This window comes from Pelophylax lessonae, assembly GCF_965119305.1.
Source record: "Pelophylax lessonae genome assembly, chromosome: 1".
NCBI lineage: Eukaryota > Metazoa > Chordata > Amphibia > Anura > Ranidae > Pelophylax > Pelophylax lessonae.
In genome coordinates this window covers 86,452,692-86,470,333 of record NC_138768.1, presented here as the reverse complement: position 1 = coordinate 86,470,333, position 17,642 = coordinate 86,452,692, and the positions used below count along the sequence as shown (strand labels likewise).

General features: G+C 43.6%; 1 pseudogene across 1 annotated transcript; it reads left to right on the top strand.

The window, feature by feature from the left end:
• The first annotated feature begins 312 nt into the window (after positions 1-312).
• LOC309543179 (putative nuclease HARBI1) lies at positions 313-6,938 on the top strand (annotated as a pseudogene). The gene is made up of 5 exons: positions 313-618; positions 1,266-1,787; positions 2,042-2,118; positions 6,072-6,242; positions 6,694-6,938. The product of its transcript is annotated as a putative nuclease HARBI1 (transcript).
• Positions 6,939-17,642: the final 10,704 nt, after the last annotated feature.

The following is a 17,642-nucleotide window of genomic DNA, read 5'->3' as shown; positions in this document are numbered from 1 at the left end:
CTAGACTGCACACGAATTTTGTCGTCCGACAAAAGATGACATAACTACGTCCAATGCTACAAAAGAGGAAGTGAGTTTTTGGCTGTGACCCTTCTTGGCATCTCGCGCTGATTTCGGTAGCATTTCTTTGGTAAACAACATTTCGCTATATTCCGAGACATCGTTCGAGAACTAATTATGATGACCGAGGATTCTACTCTTGCTGTTGTTGGGCTGGGAGTAATTGCTCTAAGCCGAGTTCTTTGCAAGAAGAAGAAAAAGAGGACCTCCTGGTCCAAAAATTGGTTGCTCAACCGTGAACAATTTTCCCACATGTCCTTGCTGCGGGAGCTACAGGAAAATAATCCTGATGACTTCAGGAATTATTTGAGGATGACGGATCCAGGTTTTAGTCGTCTTCTTGCCTTGGTGTCCCCCTATATTCGGAAGCAGGATACATGTATGCGGGTTGCAATTACTCCAGAGCAAAGGCTAATTGCAACATTGAGATATCTTGCAACAGGGAGAAGCCTGCAGGATCTCAAGTTCACCACAGGTATCTCCCCCCAAGCTCTTGTAGTCAACATCCCTGAGACCTGCTCTGCTATCATTAAAGTCTTGCAGAAGGACTATATCAAGGTATGTTTCTTATTTTTCAATTATATTCAATGTGTTTGTCATGTCAACATAATTTAGTTTATTTTGGATGTACATCAAATTACATATTTCATAATTTGTAACTGCCCTCTGGCCTCATGCACATAGTTGCAAAGCTCTATTTTTTACTAAGCATTTTTAAAATTAGCCAGTAACCACCCCGGCATCCTCTCCTATGTGTCCATCAACGCATAGCCTGTTAACAGTATATTTTATCTGTGTCATTTTCTGACGTTCCCAGAATCAATTATCCCTTTTATTTATTTTTTTACATAGTTTGTGAGGTTTAAAAAAGACATCAGTCCATCCAGTTAAACCTATGATTGTGTATGTTTATTTTCTGATGTAAAAATGTTCAGTGGGTACAATGATGTTTAAAAGCATAGTTTTACCCACCCACCCATGCTAAATATAAAAGTCAGCATATACAAATACTGTAGCTGGTGAATTACAATATTATGACATTAGGAGGTGAATATTAAATGTATGTAGATGTCATACCCAAAAATTCTAAAGATTCCCTTCATGTTGTTCTTATCTTAAAGTTGCATAAGCATTTCTGTGCCAAATGTGTGTGTAATAATGTGATGTGCACAAGCACTAATTGTTATAATTATTTTTTCCTACAGTTTCCGACCAACGCAGAGCAGTGTCAGGAAGTTGCTGGCCAATTCCAGGAGCAGTGGGATTTTCCGAATTGTGGGGGTGCTATTGATGGCAAACACGTCCGCATCGTCCCACCACCTAATTCGGGATCATATTATTTTAATTATAAAGGTTTTTTTTAGCATTGTAATGCTTGCAATTGTCAATGCTAATTATGAGTTTATTTTTTTGGACATTGGAAAGAATGGCCGCAATTCTGATGGGGGAGTCATTGACCAAACCGAGTTTGCTCGGCGGCTACAAAATGGCACTCTCAACTTGCCATCCAGTGACCAAACAATCGAGGGTCTCAATTTTGTTTTTGTTGCTGATGATGCCTTTGCTCTTGGGGAACATCTTTTGAAGCCATTCCCTCTGAGAAACCTCACCCCCAAGCAAAGGATTTTCAATTACCAGCTATCCCGTGCCAGAAGAGTGGTGGAGAATGCCTTTGGGATTATGTTGAATAGGTTTAGACTTTTTCTCAGCTCCATCAATCTGGCATTGTACAAAATCAAACAATGAGGGAAAGCCGCTCAGGTGTATGTTCCAAACACGGTGCAGGTCAGATCCGTCATCCAAGAGTAGAAAAAATCAGAGTTTGAGACCGCACTCAGGGTATATGATGAAATCAAAAGGTTTCTTTATTCCTCATTAATAAAGTAGACAGACAGTGTACAAACAGACGTGTCGGAATAAAGAAACCTTTTGATTTCATCATATACCCTGAGTGCGGTCTCAAACTTGGATTTTTTTTATTGTACAAAATCAATCATGTTGTCCTCTGCTGCTGCATCTTGCATAATTTTTTGCGCAGGCATGCAGAGACATGCAAAGGTCAACAAAGTCACGCATTTTGCATTGTAAAGCTGTAGCAGCCTCCTTTATTTTTTCGAGTTCGGAGCAACACTGCAACACATCAACAGTCATCCTGGCAATTGAACAACTAGGAATAAATGACCTGTTAATAAAAATATATAATTAGTAAATTAATGACAAGCAACTAGCTGAAGTCATAATCTCTAAACATTTGGGGTCAAGTTCATCATAAACTAATTAATAGTTAGTACCTACCCTGTGCATAGTTGGTTGTAACCTGCTTGCCCTTATGACACCTATACTACTATGAAAGTACACAGTGCAAACATAACAGTGCAAACATCTCTTTGCACTGGTGTCTGTGGCTCATAAACAATTCGACCTGTTGACACAAACAGCTCACTACACCTCTTCCTCCCCATTGCAATGCACTTTATACTATGTACATTAGCACTGTATGGTTTCAAACCTTGCTAATTTAGCAAACAGGTAGTTCTTTTTAAGCATTAAATCAAATACACAAAAATAAAAATACACTATAACAAACATTAGAATAATACTTACTTGGGCACAAAACAGGCTCAACAACACTTGTTTCTGTTTGGTTATTTTTTTGGACACTCACTCCGAGTAATGGCAGGGGATCTTGGAGCAAATAATTCCAGATCTGAGGCAGCTGTAGGTGACAGATCCCATGGCTCAAATGAGGGAACTTTGGGGACATCTGGAATGTCCATTTTGTCTGAAATACAACAATAGAAGGTTAAATAATCATCCCAAACTCACATCTTTTTTTGGCTCCCATTTCTTAAAATTATGTGGCTACCAACCTTGATGTTGCTGGGGTGGTAAGCTGATTTGCTCAACACTTGACTCCACCATGCTGCACTCTGGACTACTTGCCACATTGCTTTCCTCCATAGTGTGCACAGTGTCTTTTGGTTGATCATTTTCTACATAATAAAAATGTGGCATGTCAGAAAATTGACAGGGGGGAATTTAGCTATGACATGGTGCACTGCTTGACAGCTGTTTTCACATAAAATATTCTGATATGTACATGGTTACCTCTTAAAAAGTAGGGACATTAATGATTTAGTGAGCAAAGGAAACAATTACCTTTTTTTTTTGAATGTGTCATTGCATCAGGGACCATGTGTTCATTGTTTTCCTCCAATGTGGATGGAGCAGGCATGGTAGATTCCCTTCTCCTCATATGTTCTCTTTGTTTTATTTTAATTTTTCTTTTTTTTTTCCCTATTTTAAGGTGAATAATACAATATGGAGCAAATATGAGTTATTATAAAAAATTCTTAGCAATAATATGCATATATAGTATATATTTGGATTCATGTTTTTTCATTTAATATACAATTAACTAATTAATATATCAATAAAATACATACATGACAATTTTAATTATTAAGTAAAGTTTTCATAGACATTAGTATCTATACATTTCTAAAGAACATACACCAAATATGCACAATACATATTGCTTAAACCCAACTATTGCTTACTTCTTTTCAAGATATGATGGATGTGACCTAGCTGGTTTTGTTCCCGATGTTTCAGATCTGACCATCTTTTTCTGATTTGGTCCTTCGATCGATCCACACTAGAGTTGAGCGGACACCTGGATGTCCGTGTTCGGCGGGTTCGGCCGAACTTGAAAAAAAAGTCTGGGTCCGTGTCCCGGACTTTTTCTGAACTTTACCCGGTGTAATGTTCCGGTACCTTTGGTACCCTAAATTACACTTTCCACAAGTGTATGCGCCCCACCATTTACTTTTGGAAGGGTGCGCATACACCTTTAAGACTGGAGCTGTCATCACCCAGCGCCGGACTAGATGGCTATTTAAAGCGCCGGTTCTCACTCACATGTGTTCGTTCAAACACCTTTACCTGGATGCTATCCTTGCTTGAAGCTTCCATGCTTGCAAGCTTACCTAGCTGACGGAACCTCGCTGCGCTGATCCCTGTATCCCGCTACTGGATCATCCGCCTCTCCTGAACCACCCTTCGGCTGTATCGCTAATAGTGCTAAGTACCCCGCAGGGGAATTCTCTATAAACTTATACTAAGCTTACACTATCTAGCTCTGCATAGTAAAGACTGTTTATTACATCTGCATAACTAGATTGCTAGCTCTTGAGACTACTGCTACTTTTCTGCACTGGGTTGATCTCTTTTGTATGTCCACCTGCTATTCTGTCATCTGCTACCATACAACATTGCTAAACCTTCCTGCATCCATCTGCTACTGTCTCACCTTCAAGTGTCTATCACCTACCACCTCCACTCAACCTATCCCTCAACCTTCATCATTGTGTTACCACATACATAAAGTCACTCTAGGAACCAGCTTGCTAATTGTGTGTATTTACTGGCTGAAATAAGACCTTCCACACATGATGAGTCATTGAGGTTTGGAATGGTATCTCAGCATATCTCTTACATGACTACTGACGTGGAACTATTTCTGCAGCTGAAAATCCACACCATATAAGAAACGCAGGAGCGTTACACCCGGACACCGAACCCCATTGAAGTCAATAGGGACCCGAACTTTCAGGCGCTAAAATGGCTCTAAAACACCAATGGAAAGGGCTACAGTGCTGCAAATGGCAGCAAAATGTAGTTAAGAGCATGGCAAGTGCTCTTAAAAAAAATTCCCATTTAGATTAATTTTTTAATAGCAGATTAGAACAGCAATCTGTAGTGAAATATAGCTGAACGCTGCACACAACAGACTGATAAAAATAGATTTTTTTCTCCCTCCTCCTCCTCAGTGGGCTCAAGTGAGGGCAAAAAGATTGTTCACTGCACCACCCCTCAACACAGCAAAATCGATGTAGACTGTCCCTGCCTAATCTCCAGCCTGTCCCTAATATGTTCAATAAGATCGTTCACTGCACCACCCCCACACAGCAAAATCGATGTAGAAGACTGACCCTGCCTAATCTCCAGCCTCGCCCTAAAATGCTCTAATAACTTTCCCTGTCTGCACTCCGACCGGTCCCTGCATTCTTTTCCGACACAATTTTTCACAGAATCACTGTCTGTCCCTAATCAGCAGCCAGCACGTATGATGTGTGCTCTGTCCCTAAAGTACAGCAGAATGACGCGGCGCGCTGGGGCTCTCGAACTTATAAAGACATGGTCACATGCTTCAGATGGCCAATCACAGCTACTAATACATTAGTAGGCATGGCTGTGATGGCGCACACCAGTTAAACGCTTGTTGATTGGCTGTTGAAAGCCCGCCATTAAAAGCGCGCCATTACATACAAAACAGGAAATAAAATGACCGAACACGGATTTTAAACCCGAACATACAGTAAAGTTTTCGGGTCCGTGTTCGGGTAACAAAAATCCAGTTATTCGGTACGAACACGAATAATACAGTCTGTGTTCGCTCAACACTAATCCACACCATAAATATTTTTGAGAGATGAAATGACCTTCTCAAGTATTCTGTCTTTTCTGGAGTTGGGCCTTTCATAATTCTCCAGCTTGCCATCATAATCGTTTTTCTCCAGTATGGCCACCATCTCAACCTTGCTCATAGGTGTGGCTTTTGTTTTTTTCTGAGCCCAACCACTGCGGCCTTGACTGTAACTCCCCGATTCTGCCATCTCCTCCACGAATCTTCCGCCGACTCACGTGTCTGTGTGTCGCATGCAGCTTAATATTCGGCACGTACACGCCCCTGCATCAGCACACCACTGGAGGCAGAGTTTACGCATGCGCAGTATTTAAAGGCCGCCAGATTGTTTGTTCGACGATTCACCATCGGACAGATCTGTCACAGGAGCACGATCGATCGGCGAACCACGAATCATCTGAGCAAACAAAGGTACAACTTTAGATTAGAGCACGGGTGTTTTTGGCCTATGCAGCTTATATTGGGCCTATCTTATGGGAAAAAAAACATGATCTTTCACTATGTTTTGTGTTGTGTCTTGCAGGCATCATGATTGACAAATTTACATCACCGGATTTCTTACCTCAATTTATTGAGGAATACAGACAGATGCCGTGTTTGTGGAGGGTGAAGAGTAAAGATTACTCTAATAAACAAATTAGAAATGCTGCTCTGCGAAAATTGGCAGATTTGTGCAAAACATTTTGCCCCAATGGTGACATTAATTATGTCAGAACAAAAATATCCAATCTGCGCAGCACCTTTAAAAGGGAGCTGAACAAAATACGTGATTTGGAATTGATCCAAATTTGGTGATCAGGAGCTGCTGCTGATGATATATATGTACCAAGGCTCTGGTACTTCGAGAGCCTGCGCTTCCTGACAGAAGAGTCAGAACCCAGGCCATCGCTCTCTACTCTCCCTTTCACTTCGGCAGAGGGCTCATGTGCTGAAACCCAGGAGGAAGATGTACAGGAGCCAACCTTGACACAGGTATAGCATTTAGGAATATATTGTCTGCAATAAAGATAATGATGCTAAACAAATATTATCAAGGCAATCATTTATCCTTAATGTAAAGTCTGTTATTTAGAGAAAATAATCAAACAAACGTGACATTTTATATACACTCTAACATTATATTAATGTACTAATTTCCTACACAGGAAAGTGTCAATGTGTCAATGTGGAGAAGCCGAGTGGAAGCCAGGCGTCATCTGAGCAGTCAGGAAGAACACAGCCTCCTGAAAAGAGAAGAAAAAAAAGCAAAAACTTGGAGGACGCCACTGCTTCCTTCCTAAGCCAGGTCTCTATGGCCCTGCAAAGAAAGCCAGAGGAGGCTGATTCATTTGGCTTTCTTACAGCCAATAAATTACAGCTGATGACAGAGGACCAACGACAAATGGCCTAGGTCCTCTTACTGCAGGTGCTGAATAAAGGGGTCCGAGGAGAAATCAACGGACACACACACCTGTCCGACTACCAGCCACCCCCTCCACCTCCACCACAGCCACCACAGCCACATGACAGTCAGTGGCAATATGCACCCAATCCCCACCTACCCCCATGGTCACAAGACGGACGACAAACATTATATAGCCTGCACATCAGGATTTTTTCGTCCGAACAGTCGGAGTCGGCTGTCGGAAGCACCATACTAACAATCCGAAAATCGGCAGATCGGTCGTCGGACGAAATTTTCCTTCAGAATTTCTTATCGTGTGTACGGACCTTTAGAATCTGAAAACAGCTAGTTGTGGCAGCTAGTGCTGAAGTAAGCTATGAGCGACATAATTACCCGAATAACATCAGAGGCTCAAGGAAAAGCAAAAAGGGACAGGCAAAGGGGAGGGGAAAAAAGACCCAGAATACAGAAAGGAAGAGAGGGGGGTGGGGGAGGAAAGAGTCAGAAAGTGAGTGGATCCACCAATCCAAGAAGATGCTTATATAAGGTAGCCGACGGGGCTTCCGAGTTAAAGTGTCACATTTTGAAAGGATGCCCAAGGTTCCCAAACCTTTTCAAATTTATCTCTAGAGTCTTCCAAAATACTGAACTTCTTTTCTTGTGTCATGATGTAAATGGATTTTTTTAACCACTTCCGGACCGCTTACGTTGTATTTAATGCGGCAGGCTGGCTTGTACAGGCAAAACGACTTAGGTCTACGTCGCTCGTCAGGGGGCAGCTAGGGGGAGAGTGCTAGCTGGCACCGCTCCCCTTCCGGCCCGCTCCTGCCCGAGATCGTCAGAGGGGAAGCCGATGCGGATGTCAGGGGGCTCCGATTGCCGTCTGACACCCGCAATCGTTCCCCGCTGAGAGAGAAGGACGGTCAGCTGTTATAAACACAGCCGACCGTCCTCCCTGGGATGGTCATAGAGCCCATGTGATCCTGCTATATAGGATCACATGTTTCTATGGTCATTTCAGAAGCCACGCCCCCCCCAAAGTTAGAATCACTCCCCTAGGCTCACATTTAACCCCTTGATCACCCACAGGGTTAACCCTTTCCCTGCCAATGTTATTATTACACTAATGATTGTATGATTTTAGCACTGATTACTGTAGTAATGTCACTGGTACCCCCAAAAGTGTCAAAAATGTCAGTTAGGGGTCCGATCGCAGTCCCGCAAAAATTCGCAGATCGCCTCCATTACTAGTAAAAAAAATAAACAAAACAATAAAAATGACATAAATCTTTCCCGTAGTTAGTAGACGCGATAACTTTTGCACAAACCAATCAAAATATGTAGCAGAAAACAAATTGGTCTAAAATGTTAAAAAATGTTGATTTTTTGAGAATGTCATATAGCAGAATGTGAAAAAATGTTGTTGTTTTTTTTTTTTTTTTCAAAATTGACGCTCTTTTTTTGTTTATAGCGCAAAAAATAAAAATCGCACAGGTGATCAAATATCACCAAAAGAAAGCTCTATTTGTGGGAAAAAATGACAAAGATTTTGTTTGGGTACAGCGTCACACTACCGTGCAATTGTCCGCTAGAGTAACGCAGTGCCGAATCGCAAAATAGGGCCTGGTCATTAACGGGGCAAATCCTTCCAGTATTAAAGTGGTTAAAGTAGATTTAAACCCTAACTGAAAGACAATTGGCTAAAGCACTGTGTTTCATAAACAATTGCTGTTTTTTAAGATATTATTAGTTTTGTTTTATTATTACTTATTAAAAAACAGATTTTGCTAGTTTTTCATCCTTCATTGGATCTTAGTGCTGCTTATCTCTTGCAGTCAATTCCTGACTATGTAAATGCAGAGAGGGCTGCAATGCATTTCTGAGGGTAGGTTTTCTGATAGTGACAACAGTTGACCGTGTCTTTTGTTTGTTAAAATGGACACTTGGGGGGAGATTCATAAAAACTGGTGCACATAAAATCTAGCGCAACTATATCCCCAGCGTTTTTTTTCAAAGTAGTACACTCTTTGTTTGTGAAATATATCTGGAATTACAAAAAACCACGAATAGCAAGACGAATTTTAACATTACCAAAGAAAAAAGGGGGTTTAGCCTTCCCAGATATACGGGCATATTATCAGGCCACTCAAGTAGCCAGAGTTCTGGACTGGTGGCATCACTCGGAAAATAAACTTTGGGTACAAATAGAGCAAGCACAAACAGAGTTGGACTTGAAAAGAGCGATATGGTGTTATCAGGTACTACCTAAAGATATGAAAAATCATTTAATAATAGGAAATACACTACGTGTATGTAGGCAACCAAATATTTACACCAAATTGACAACGAACGAGTCCCCTTTATTCCCAATTTTGGGGAATCCACAGTTTGCACTAGGCCTAGATAGGGGACAGTTTGTGGTTTTGAGGGAGAAGAAATTTGAACAGGCCTCGTCTTTTTTGATACAAAGAAAATGGCCTTCAATTAACCAATTGATTGATAGAATGGGAATATATAATATCCCTTTTTGGCAAGCAATTCAAATACATCATACATCACTATCTAGCCTCAATATGAAGACCGGAAAGCTTTTGTAGAGTACTAACGAGATTTGAACAATACTGTGTGAAGCCAGGGACTTTACTACATACACTATCAATTGCTTATGGGTTATTGACGAATCCGGAAGAACAGCCGGAAATACCATGACCGGAAAAATGGGGAAGGGACCTGGGATGTAATTTGACAAGTGAACAGATTCAAAAGATATTAAGATTTACTTTTAAACCATCTGGATGTGTCAAAATTCAAGAGCTGAATTATAAGCTCATAACGAGATGGTATATTACACCTAAGAAAATACATAGATGGTTCCCGAGGGAATCAGGTTTATGCTGGAGATGCAAAAAAGAAGTGGATACATTGTTTTTTTTTTTTTTTTTTTTTTTAAAGAAAAAAAAAAAAAAAAGAAAAAAAAAAAAAGCTTAAAAAAAAAAAAAAAAAAAAAAAAAAAGGAAATCTAGTGCAACTATACATGGTAACCAATCAGCTTCTAACATCAGCTTGTTCAATAAAGCTTTGACAATAAAACCTGGAAGCTGATTGGTTACAATGCAAATCTCTGCCGGTGCAGTCTCCATCAGAAGCCCATATGACAGGGTGACAATGCAGGAGAACAATTAAGAGGCAAGAACAGAGCATAGTCACCCTAGGAAGGAAGAGCTTGAACATGGACCCTAATGGCAGGATCACCCGTTTTAATTATTTGAATGGAAGCTGCAGCATTTAAAAGAATAAAAATAACTTTTGAAATTACAGTAACATGACAAAGCTTATATGAGGTTTTATTAATTGGGTTTACATGTTTTTAAAATAATTTAGATGTTCAGTAGAAGTTCAGCAAGCTCTGGCGAAATTCCCCTTGCAAAGTGATCGGTCTATTGGTATATCAACCCCCAGTATGTCCTAAATTAAAACAAAAAAAAAAAGATTTCCTTCTTTTTTCATTTAGGTAACATTCCACTTTAATCCTGGCACTATGATTAGCTAACTTTCTAATCTACTGCATAAGTCGTAAATCTCTTATTGCGTGCTACAAACTCTTTTTTTGCACATTCTGCTTACCTAATATTTCCTTCTCCTTGGGTAAATGTTGGAAAACGTTAGAGTCATCACATATCACTACAGCAAACCTAAACCACCTGTCACTCCAGGGAGAATAGATGAATTGTAAGTAATTCAAAAGATGCTCAACAAGCTTCATGTCACAGGACTGCCATCTAGTGACAAACTAAAGGTACTACAAACAGCAGTTTTGAAACAGAAACAGAAAAGTGACGCAGAAAAAAAAAAAAAAAAAAAGACTGAGTAGTCCATCGAGTCTGCTCTTTGTTTTTTTTTTACTTTTTTGTTTAAGTATTGATCTATGTTTGTCCCAGGCATGTTTGAAGCCATTTACTATTGTCTGTCTCACTATATCTGCTGTAAGTTTATTCCAAGCATAAACTACCCTTTGAGTAAAATAATGCTTTCTGAGATCAGTTTTGAACTTTCCTCCAGTTAGTTTTAGGTCATGTCCCCGTGTTCTTGATTTTGGTTTTATATAAAAAAAAATTGCCTTCCTGACTCTCATTTACCCCCTTGATGTGTTTGAAGGTTTCAATCATGTCGCCCCTTTCCTTCCTTTCCTCCAGGCTGTATATATTAAGTTCCTGAAGAAGTCACTCTCGGTAGGTTTTATCCCCCAGACCTTTCACCATATTTGTTACCCATCTCTGGACTCGTTCTGTCTTATCAATATTTTTCTGTAAATGAGGTCTCCAGAATTGGACACAGTATTGTAAACTCACTAAAGATCTATATAGAGGAATCAGAACCTCCTTCCTCCTGCTGGTGACTCCTCTAGTGATACATCCTAGAATTCTATACACTTTCCCCACTGCCTGGTCACACTGTTTGCTCATTTTACAATCATCTGAAATAAGTACCCCAAATCTTTTTTCCTCTGTAGTAAGGTGACCAGATTTTTAAAATTAAATCCGGGGACATATATATTTTTTTCTACTGGCAAATGGCACAGGACTGCATAATACACAGAGCGCTGGGCACAGGACTGCATAATACACAGAGCGCTGGGCACAGGACTACATAATACACAGAGCACTGGGAACAGGACTGCATAATACACATAGCGCTGGGTACAGGACTACAAAATACACAGAGCACTGGGTACAGGACTGAATAATACACAGAGCGCTGGGCACAGGACTACATAATACACAGAGCACTGGGCACAGGACTGCATAATACACAGAGTGCAAGGTACAGAACTGCATAATACACAGAGCGCTGGGTAAAGGACTACATAATACATATAGCACTGGGCACAGGACTGCATAATGCACAGAGCGCTGGGCACATGACTGCATAATACGCAGAGAACTAGGCACAGGACTGCATGATACACAGAGCGCTGGGCACAAGACTGCATAATACACAGAGCGCTGGGCACAGGATTACATAACACAGAGCGCTGGGCATAGGACTACATAGTATTCGGGAGGGTGTTAGGCATAGAGTACAGGGTTCAGAGGTTTGCTATACACAGAGGACACTTCTGCCCCCACATCCATAGCTCACCTCTCCACCCTTCTCTCACAGATTATTTCTGCAGCCACCTTTAGCCCTTCCCCCACAACAGCTAAACTCTCCGTCTCTCCATGCAGCTGCATCAGCTCTGAGCCCTGCTCCCCCACTGTTCTCACCTGTGTACAAACAGACCCCCCCCCCATCTGCTCATTTCCTGTTCTCAGTCCTCAACAAAGTCAATTTTTGGCTCTGTCTCTCCACCACTGAACAGCAGCAGGGGTGGCAGTGAGATCGTCCAGCAGGGGGCGTCTGCATCTGAGCCACCAGGCTGTTTCTCAGCCAGCATGGGATGCCCTGTCTACATTAATCTGGGGGCAAAACCGGGGACAGACTTGGTCCGGGGACAGTGTCCTCAAACCAGGAACGTCCAGTCACCCTACTCTGTAGTGCTGGCCAACACTGCACCCCCCAATGTTGTACTTCCTCAGGGGATTTTTGTTCCCTAGGGGCATTATTTTACATTTAGAATAATTGAACTGAAGTCTCCACTGCTTTGACCAATCTTCCAGCAATGCCAAATCATTGTCCATATCAATCCAAATTGCACATCTTCATAGGCGTTTGCATGGGGTGTGCCAGGTGTGCCCAGGCACACCCTAATCACCCTTGTGCTGTCTGTGCTTTTACTAGTGTTAGTGCTGGTGCTGACTGCTGCAACATGTAACAGTAGCTTGGGTCAGGTCCAGGCTGGCAAAAACAGCTGTGCTGTGAGTGGGAGATGACTGTACAGAGAATAGGGACCACAGCCGCGGAGTAATTCAGAAGCATTTTCCGATGCAGCTTCTATAGTTCCAGCTCCAGGTCCCGCCGGTGCCGGCAGAGTGATATACAGCTGCACTCCGCCTGCCCTCCGGCCTCTCTCTCCCCACTTTGGAAGCAACGGAGGCAGGTGGCAGCTAGATAGAGGTAAGCAGTGAGTGAGAATGGGCAGGGAGCAGGGCAGACCAAAGAAACAATTCAAATCGATATGAACCCTGGCTTGGCTCCAAAAAAAAAAATTCTTGTCAGCAAAAAAGTGTGTGTGTATATATATATATATATATATATATTTATTTTATTGCCCATACATGCACTTTAAGTAGATTTTTAAATGTCATTTTTTTTAAATTGTTCTCACGTGTCAAAATAACGGTTTGATATCTGATCAGATATCAAAGCATTATTTTAACATGAGTGAGAACAATTAAAAACAAAATGACATTTAAAAATCAACTTAACCACTTAACCTCTGGAAGATTTTCCCACTTCATGACCAGGCTCCATGTCAGCACAGCTGAGTATAGGCTCCGCCCCCCCCCCATGCCTCCAAAACCTAACTCATAAATTTGAGCCCACCTACAGCCTTGGCATTCTTCTCCCATGTGCAGGACCTAGGTGTGCTCCTCTACCTAGCTGGCTGTTGGTCAATGCATGTGGATTAGGCTGGCCTCAGTACCTTGTGTCTCTGCTAAATGACCCATAATCCAGGGAGCCCCACTGCTGGTCCTCGGGGCAGCTCTTATCATGGCTAACAGCCTTGTCTGGGGTCTGCTGGGTCCATGTGAAGTGGGCAGTGGTGTCGGCAGAGACTCCCTTAGGCACGTGCACCCGTACTGTGTCGGTGTTTACAGTTGGATGATAGAGGCTTGGTGAGCTACATTTATAAATGCTTAGTATCCAACTGAATGCTGCATTGCTGGGTAATGTTGTGCCTTGCTCCCTGCAGCCACTATGCATACCCTGAGATCCTCCACAGAGAGTACTCTACATAACAGGTGCACAATGATTTATGGCCTGCACCTGCTGATCGGTTCTGGCGAATCACAGAACGCCCTGTGCCTGTGTAATGTAAACATAAGTACACAAAATGATGCAATCTCCTCTCCTGGAGCCCTTTTTGGTTTCTGGGAGAGAGGAGAAAGCATCTACAGTGAGTACACAAGCACTACACTGACACCAGTACACATAGGCACACATTTAACCCCCTGGTCACCCCTCAGTTAACCCTTTTACTCCCTGTCACAGTATCACTATATACAGTGTACAGATATTTTACTGATCACTGTATTAGTGTCACTGGTAACACCAGTTAGTGAGAGCAGCAGTTAGCGGTAGTTAGCGTCAGTCCCAGACAGGTTTAGGGTACCTGCCATATATTCCCTAATAAAGTTTTAACCCCCTGATCACCCCCAGTTAACCCCATCATTGCCCTGTCACGGTGTCATTATTACAGTGTACAGATATTTTTTCTGATCACTGTATTAGTGTCACAGGTGATATCAGTTAGCGTCAGCTCACTAGTCAGTCACACTAGGTACCTATACATTTTTTGGTCAAAATGTCCAAACAGAGGTACACTAGTGAAGAGGCCTACACGCAGGGCCGTTTGAAGGAATTTGGGGGCCCCAAGCAAAATGGACATGGAGGCCCCCCGACCCCCCGCACACACGCAAAGCCCTCTAAAGGGGGATCTATGGGGACCCTGGTCTGCTCTAAAGGGGGATCTATGGGGACCCTACTCTAAAGTCCCCATAGATCCCATTTAGAGCAGGCCAGGGTCCCCATAAATCCCTCTTTAGAGTGGGATCCCCCATAGATCCCCCTTTAGAGCAGGCTCCTCATAGATCCCCCTTTAGAGCAGGGTTCCCCCATAGATCCGCCTTTAGAGCAGGTCAGGGTCCCCACAGATCCCCCTTTAGAGAAGGATCTCTAAAGATCCCCCTTTAGAGCAGAGTCCCCATAGCTACCCCATTAGAGCAGGGTCCCCATAGATGCCCCTTTAGAGAAGGGTCCCCATAGAATCTATCGGGACCCTTCTCTAAAGGGGATCTATGGGGAACCCTGCTCTAAAGGGGATCTATAGGGACCCTGGCCTAGTCTGCTCTAAAGGAGGATCTATGGGGACCCTGCTCTAAAGGGGGATCTATGGGGAACCTGCTCTAAAGGGGATCTATGCCATAGATCCCCCTTTAAAGCAGGGTCCCCATAGATCCCCCTATAGAGCAGGCTAAAGTCCCCATAGATCCCCCTTTTAGAGAAGGGGCCCCATAGAACCCCCTTTAGAGAAGTGTCCGACCCTGCTCTAAAGGGGGTTCTATGAGGCCCCTTCTCTAAAGTGGATCTATGGGGACCTTGGCCTGCTCTAAGGGGGGATCTTTGGCATAAATCCCCCTTTCGAGCAGGGTCCCCAGAGACCCCCCCCCTTTAGAACAGGCCAGGCCAGGGTCCCACTCCCATTATAGATCCCCTGAGAAGGGCAGGCCCCTCCCCCATAGAATCCTCTTAATGAGTCACTTGACTTTAATACAGTCCTTATTACTTTTCCTACCTTAGGCTGCCACTGTCCCGAGTCCTCCAGCCTCTCCAGTCCATTCCTCAGTCCAAACTCCAGTTCCTCCCTGCTTTAAGAAGAATATATTCTGAACACCTAGTGTTCTCCCGCGCTGGGCGGCCGCACTGCACACAGTGCACAGAGAGACTCCCACAGACAGTCCCTCCCTCCCCCAGCCAGGGCTCAGATAGAGAGACCACTCCGCAGCCGCTCAGGCAGCAGGTGTCCCTCGCCACCACCAATCCACTTGTGGGTGGCACCGGACAGAGATAGAGCCAAGCCGAGGGAGACCAGAGGCGGTGAGGCCCCGCCCCCGGGCCATCGCATCGGGTCGAGGATTGGACTTGTGATTCCTGACGTGAGTCTCCAAAAGACAGTGGCGGTGCGGCGGACACAGCAAGGACCGCTCACGGACACCAGTGTCCGTGAGCGGACACCTTGCCGACCCCTGAAAGTAAGTGACTGACCAGTCGTTGTCTTGGGGCCCCAGGCCAGCTCGGGGCCCCAAGCAATTGCTTGGTTTGCCTGCCTTGTTCCGACGGGCCTGCCTACACGATGCTGAGCATGACAGATGAGAGTGATAGGGAAGCCTCACTGTCAGAATCAGGCTCAGTATTTGAACCTGTAGACAGTAGTGGCAGCCTGACAGATAGCTCTGATGCAGGAGTAGTGTTCCCTGCTAAGGTCAGGCGTACCCGACCCCATTCCCAGGTTGTTGAGGTGAAACAATCACATGGTTCTCGTATGCAGCAGAGTATCAGAACTAGTGCCGCTCAACCTTCTGGTGAACTGGCAAGCACCAGCGGCCTAGTAGATCCTAGTCATAGACAAACCAGCACTGCAGTAACACTTGGTGATGTGGCGAGTCCCATAAGTGCAGTTCGAGCTGGTGTGGTGGCTAGCACAAGTAGTGTCCCACAGCCACCAAGAATGCAAAGACAGGCCCGTAGAGCCCATAGTGTCCTTCCTGATGCACTTGCAAATTCTGATTGGGAGCCCACCACTTCTGCAGTGCCGTACTTTCCCCATTTACTGGCCAACCCGGAATGCAGGTGGAAACAGTCAATTTTACTGCCTTTGGTTTTTATGAGCTGTTTTTCAGGAAAGATCTGTACAGATAAATAGTGGACCAAAGCAATTAATATGCCGATCAATTTATCACCGCAAACCCAAATTTGACCCTTGCCAGAGAATTTGTATGGAAACATATCACGGTTTCTGAATTTAGAACCTTTCTGGGCCTATCCCTCAACATGGGCATTACTAAAAAGAGTGAGTTGCGGTCATATTGGTCCACTGACTTAAAGTGGAGTTCCACCCATTTTAATAAGTTTAGAGGTACATAATCCCCTTTAAAAATGCTTTTACCAATGTAAACTATTTTTTTTTTGCAAGGAAATACCTTTTTTTTTTTCTTTATTCATCCGCACTTCCGGGTCCGGCCGCCTATAGGCGATTTGCGTCACTAGGCGATTCGCAAGGGCTGCTGGGATGTATCCCAGCGGCCCTTGCGAATCACCTAGTGACAAAATCTCGCATTATTACACCGTCACCAGCTGTACTCAGGGATGTATTGCTTGGAGTCTGCGCTCCGCCCCACCTCCTCTCAGTGAGCTCTACTGGATGTATTGCTTTGAGTCCGCGCTCCACTCTACTCCACCCCGCCTCCTCTCAGTGAGCACGGACTGAAAGCATTACATCCCGTAGAGCTCACTGAGAGGAGGCGGGACGGAGGTGAGGCGGGGCGGAGCGCAGACTCCAAGCAATACATCCCTGAGTATAGCTGGTGACAGTGTAATAATGCGAGATTTCGTCACTAGGCGATTTGCAAGGGCTGCTGGGATGTATCCCAGCAGCCCTTGTGAATCGCCTAGTGATGTAATCACATATAGGCGGCCGGACCCAGAAGTGCTGATGAATAAAGAAGAAAAAAAGGTATTTCCTTGCAAAAAAAAATTGTTTACATCGGTAAAAGCATTTTTAAAGGGGATTACGTACATCTAAACGTATTAAAATGGGTGGAACTCCATTTTAATTCATCATATGCCCATGCTCTCTGTTGCCATGGCCAAGACTAGATACGAGCAAATATTTTGATTCATGCATTTCAATGACAATGAACAATGTCGTCCTTGGGGTGACTCTGGATATGACCAGCTCCACAAAATTTGGCCTCTCGTAAATCACCTCAACCAAAAATTTGCAGCCTTGTTTACGCCCCAACAAGCTGTCTGCATTGATAAGTCCTCGAT